This window comes from Phalangium opilio, unplaced genomic scaffold (assembly GCF_054372755.1).
Source record: "Phalangium opilio isolate 3A_F unplaced genomic scaffold, DU_Popi_V2 ptg000002l_1, whole genome shotgun sequence".
NCBI classification, from domain to species: domain Eukaryota; kingdom Metazoa; phylum Arthropoda; class Arachnida; order Opiliones; family Phalangiidae; genus Phalangium; species Phalangium opilio.
The window spans coordinates 16,273,685-16,279,684 of NW_028324144.1; the positions used below are offsets into that span (position 1 = coordinate 16,273,685).

The window sequence follows — 6,000 nt, forward strand, 5'->3', positions numbered from 1 at the left end:
ACGCGCTAACCATTGCGCCACGGAAGCTTAGAAATTAAATGGTTGTCAGGTATTGTGGAAAAGTTATGACTTTTCACGCTACATCTGAGACCCCACAACACCTCTCCCGGGTGGGCTCGAACGACCAACCTTTCGGTTAACATCTAAACGCGTTAACCATTGCGCAACGGAAGCCCAAAAATTAAATGTTCGTCAGGTATTGTGGAAAAACTTTGGCTTTTTACGTTACATTTGAAATCCCAAAACACCGCTCCCGGGTGGGCTCGAACGACCAACCTATTAGTTAACAGCCGAACGCGCTAACCATTGAGCCACGGAAGCTCAGAAATTAAATGGTTGTCAGGTATTGTTTAAAAGTTATGACTTTTCACGCTACATCTGAGACCCCACAACACCTCTCCCGGGTGGGCTCGAACGACCAACCTTTCGCTTAACATCTAAACGCCTTAACCATTGCGCCACGGAAGCTCAGAAATTAAATGGTTGTCACGTTTTGTGGAAAAGATATGACTTTTCACGCTACATCTGAGACCCCACAACACCTCTCCCGGGTGCGCTCGAACGACCAACCTTTCGGTTAACATCTAAACGCGTTAACCATTGCGCAACGGAAGCCCAACAAGTTGGGAAAACCAAAATATTACCTCTCCGTGTCAAGAAGATTATATAAACTTAAAGTATCCAATGAAAACGTTATTATGTTTCTGAGTTGGGGTTTCCCATTTTTGTTGTTGTTTTGAAAAATATATCGCAATGCACGGGCCTTGATAGATATAGGAGGCAATGAATGAAATATATCACAATGCACGGGCCTTGATAGATATAAGAGGCAATGAAGGAAATATATCGCATGCACGGGCCTTGGTAGATATAGGAGGCAATGATAATCTCTCTCTTTGCACCAGAGGTTTATCTTTAATATTTAAATAAATATAATTATTTTTAATTATTTTAATCTTCAATAATTAACATTAATAATAGTTAAATCGTTTAAAATAAAGTTATACCTATTATCTTCTCAAACTTTGCTAATATTGACGTTTAAAGTTAAGGGTACCCCTCTTGCCCGCTTTTTTCAAATTTGGGGTATATATACGATTCGTTTCCATTATAATAGTAAGGAAAAAGCGCAATTGCGAAAACCTTTGGTGGCGATCCCACCTTAGGGAGGCTAGACGTTTCTCGTAACCCTAGCTGATCGCCGCGTATATCCTAAAACCAAACGATGATAATGGAGTAGAAGCCAATGATACAGATTGGTGTCTATGTGGAATAGACGGAAGACCAGTGGATGGTGGTGTTAGAAGCCAGTGTAAGTGCAGACTGGTGTCAATGTGGGATTGACAAAGAGCAGAAGATGGTGGTGATTAGAAGCCAGTAAGAACAGACTGGTGTCCGTGTGGGATGGACAAAGACCAGAAGATGGTGGTGTGAGAACTCAAGTAGAGGAGCCATTTCCGTGACTGTGAAAGCAGTTCGGAAATGGCGAACACGTTTGCTCCGATACGCAAACTGCGAACGCGGTCACGTGGGTGTAACAACGGACAGACAGACAGACACACAGACAGACACACACACAGACAGACACACACACAGACACGGCCGTTACAGAACCTCTCCTGGACTACGTCACACGGAGAGGTAAAAATTAAATGTTCGTCAGGTATTGTGGAAAAACTTTGGCTTTTTACGTTACATTTGAAATCCCAAAACACCGCTCCCGGGTGGGCTCGAACCACCAACCTTTCGGTTAACAGCCGAACGCGCTAACCATTGCACCACGGAAGCCCAAAAATTAAATGGTCGTCAGGTATTGTGGAAATACTTTGGCTTTTTACGTTACATTTGAGATCCCAAAACACCGCTCCCGGGTGGGCTCGAACCACCAACCTATTAGTTAACAGCCGAACGCGCTAACCATTGCGCCACGGAAGCTCAGAAATTAAATGGTTGTCAGGTATTGTGGAAAAGTTATGACTTTTAACGCTACATCTGAGACCCCACAACACCTCTCCCGGGTGGGCTCGACGACCAACCTTTCGGTTAACATCTAAACGCGTTAACCATTGCGCAACGGAAGCCCAAAAATTAAATGTTCGTCAGGTATTGTGGAAAAACTTTGGCTTTTTACGTTACATTTGAAATCCCAAAACACCGCTCCCGGGTGGGCTCGAACGACCAACCTATTAGTTAACAGCCGAACGCGCTAACCATTGAGCCACGGAAGCTCAGAAATTAAATGGTTGTCATGTTTTGTGGAAAAGATATGACTTTTCACGCTACATCTGAGACCCCACAACACCTCTCCCGGGTGCGCTCGAACGACCAACCTTTCGGTTAACATCTAAACGCGTTAACCATTGCGCCACGGAAGCCCAAAAACTAAATGGTCGTCAGGTATTGTGGAAAAACTTTGGCTTTTAACGTTACATTTGAGATCCCAAAACACCGCTCCCGGGTGGGCTCGAACGACCAACCTATTAGTTAACAGCCGAACGCGCTAACCATTGAGCCACGGAAGCTCAGAAATTAAATGGTTGTCAGGTATTGTTTAAAAGTTATGACTTTTCACGCTACATCTGAGACCCCACAACACCTCTCCCGGGTGGGCTCGAACGACCAACCTTTCGCTTAACATCTAAACGCCTTAACCATTGCGCCACGGAAGCTCAGAAATTAAATGGTTGTCACGTTTTGTGGAAAAGATATGACTTTTCACGCTACATCTGAGACCCCACAACACCTCTCCCGGGTGCGCTCGAACGACCAACCTTTCGGTTAACATCTAAACGCGTTAACCATTGCGCAACGGAAGCCCAAAAATTAAATGTTCGTCAGGTATTGTGGAAAAACTTTGGCTTTTTACGTTACATTTGAAATCCCAAAACACCTCTCCCGGGTGCGCTCGAACGACCAACCTTTCGGTTAACATCTAAACGCGTTAACCATTGCGCAACGGAAGCCCAAAAATTAAATGTTCGTCAGGTATTGTGGAAAAACTTTGACTTTTTACGTCACATCTGAAACCTCACAATACCGCTCCCGGATGGGCTCGAACCACCAATCTTTCGGTTAAAAGCCGAACGCGCTAACCATTGCGCCACGGAAGCTCAGAAATTAAATGGTTGTCAGGTATTGTGGAAAAGTTATGACTTTTCACGCTACATCTGAGACCCCACAACACCTCTCCCGGGTGGGCTCGAACGACCAACCTTTCGGTTAACATCTAAACGCGTTAACCATTGCGCAACGGAAGCCCAAAAATTAAATGTTCGTCAGGTATTGTGGAAAAACTTTGGCTTTTTACGTTACATTTGAAATCCCAAAACACCGCTCCCGGGTGGGCTCGAACGACCAACCTATTAGTTAACAGCCGAACGCGCTAACCATTGAGCCACGGAAGCTCAGAAATTAAATGGTTGTCAGGTATTGTTTAAAAGTTATGACTTTTCACGCTACATCTGAGACCCCACAACACCTCTCCCGGGTGGGCTCGAACGACCAACCTTTCGGTTAACATCTAAACGCGTTAACCATTGCGCCACGGAAGCTCAGAAATTAAATGGTTGTCACGTTTTGTGGAAAAGATATGACTTTTCACGCTACATCTGAGACCCCACAACACCTCTCCCGGGTGGGCTCGAACGACCAACCTTTCGGTTAACATCTAAACGCGTTAACCATTGCGCAACGGAAGCCCAAAAATTAAATGTTCGTCAGGTATTGTGGAAAAACTTTGGCTTTTTACGTTACATTTGAAATCCCAAAACACCGCTCCCGGGTGGGCTCGAACGACCAACCTATTAGTTAACAGCCGAACGCGCTAACCATTGAGCCACGGAAGCTCAGAAATTAAATGGTTGTCAGGTATTGTTTAAAAGTTATGACTTTTCACGCTACATCTGAGACCCCACAACACCTCTCCCGGGTGGGCTCGAACGACCAACCTTTCGGTTAACATCTAAACGCGTTAACCATTGCGCCACGGAAGCTCAGAAATTAAATGGTTGTCACGTTTTGTGGAAAAGATATGACTTTTCACGCTACATCTGAGACCCCACAACACCTCTCCCGGGTGCGCTCGAACAACCAACCTTTCGGTTAACATCTAAACGCGTTAACCATTGCGCAACGGAAGCCCAAAAATTAAATGTTCGTCAGGTATTGTGGAAAAACTTTGGCTTTTTACGTTACATTTGAAATCCCAAAACACCGCTCCCGGGTGGGCTCGAACCACCAACCTTTCGGTTAACAGCCGAACGCGCTAACCATTGCACCACGGAAGCCCAAAAATTAAATGGTCGTCAGGTATTGTGGAAATACTTTGGCTTTTTACGTTACATTTGAGATCCCAAAACACCGCTCCCGGGTGGGCTCGAACCACCAACCTATTAGCTAACAGCCGAACGCGCTAACCATTGCGCCACGGAAGCTCAGAAATTAAATGGTTGTCAGGTATTGTGGAAAAGTTATGACTTTTCACGCTACATCTGAGACCCCACAACACCTCTCCCGGGTGGGCTCGAACGACCAACCTTTCGGTTAACATCTAAACGCGTTAACCATTGCGCAACGGAAGCCCAAAAATTAAATGTTCGTCAGGTATTGTGGAAAAACTTTGGCTTTTTACGTTACATTTGAAATCCCAAAACACCGCTCCCGGGTGGGCTCGAACGACCAACCTATTAGTTAACAGCCGAACGCGCTAACCATTGAGCCACGGAAGCTCAGAAATTAAATGGTTGTCAGGTATTGTTTAAAAGTTATGACTTTTCACGCTACATCTGAGACCCCACAACACCTCTCCCGGGTGGGCTCGAACGACCAACCTTTCGGTTAACATCTAAACGCGTTAACCATTGCGCCACGGAAGCTCAGAAATTAAATGGTTGTCACGTTTTGTGGAAAAGATATGACTTTTCACGCTACATCTGAGACCCCACAACACCTCTCCCGGGTGGGCTCGAACGACCAACCTTTCGGTTAACATCTAAACGCGTTAACCATTGCGCAACGGAAGCCCAAAAATTAAATGTTCGTCAGGTATTGTGGAAAAACTTTGGCTTTTTACGTTACATTTGAAATCCCAAAACACCGCTCCCGGGTGGGCTCGAACGACCAACCTATTAGTTAACAGCCGAACGCGCTAACCATTGAGCCACGGAAGCTCAGAAATTAAATGGTTGTCAGGTATTGTTTAAAAGTTATGACTTTTCACGCTACATCTGAGACCCCACAACACCTCTCCCGGGTGGGCTCGAACGACCAACCTTTCGGTTAACATCTAAACGCGTTAACCATTGCGCCACGGAAGCTCAGAAATTAAATGGTTGTCACGTTTTGTGGAAAAGATATGACTTTTCACGCTACATCTGAGACCCCACAACACCTCTCCCGGGTGCGCTCGAACAACCAACCTTTCGGTTAACATCTAAACGCGTTAACCATTGCGCAACGGAAGCCCAAAAATTAAATGTTCGTCAGGTATTGTGGAAAAACTTTGGCTTTTTACGTTACATTTGAAATCCCAAAACACCGCTCCCGGGTGGGCTCGAACCACCAACCTTTCGGTTAACAGCCGAACGCGCTAACCATTGCACCACGGAAGCCCAAAAATTAAATGGTCGTCAGGTATTGTGGAAATACTTTGGCTTTTTACGTTACATTTGAGATCCCAAAACACCGCTCCCGGGTGGGCTCGAACCACCAACCTATTAGTTAACAGCCGAACGCGCTAACCATTGCGCCACGGAAGCTCAGAAATTAAATGGTTGTCAGGTATTGTGGAAAAGTTATGACTTTTCACGCTACATCTGAGACCCCACAACACCTCTCCCGGGTGGGCTCGAACGACCAACCTTTCGGTTAACATCTAAACGCGTTAACCATTGCGCAACGGAAGCCCAAAAATTAAATGTTCGTCAGGTATTGTGGAAAAACTTTGGCTTTTTACGTTACATTTGAAATCCCAAAACACCGCTCCCGGGTGGGCTCGAACGA

The 6,000-nt window shown here is 45.5% G+C and overlaps 1 non-coding gene across 1 annotated transcript; it reads right to left on the bottom strand.

Moving 5' to 3' along the window:
• Positions 1 to 3,037: 3,037 nt before the first annotated feature.
• TRNAK-UUU (transfer RNA lysine (anticodon UUU)) lies at positions 3,038 to 3,110 on the bottom strand. Its single transcript has one exon. It is a non-coding gene; the product is annotated as a tRNA-Lys (tRNA).
• Between the last annotated feature and the right edge of the window lie 2,890 nt (positions 3,111 to 6,000).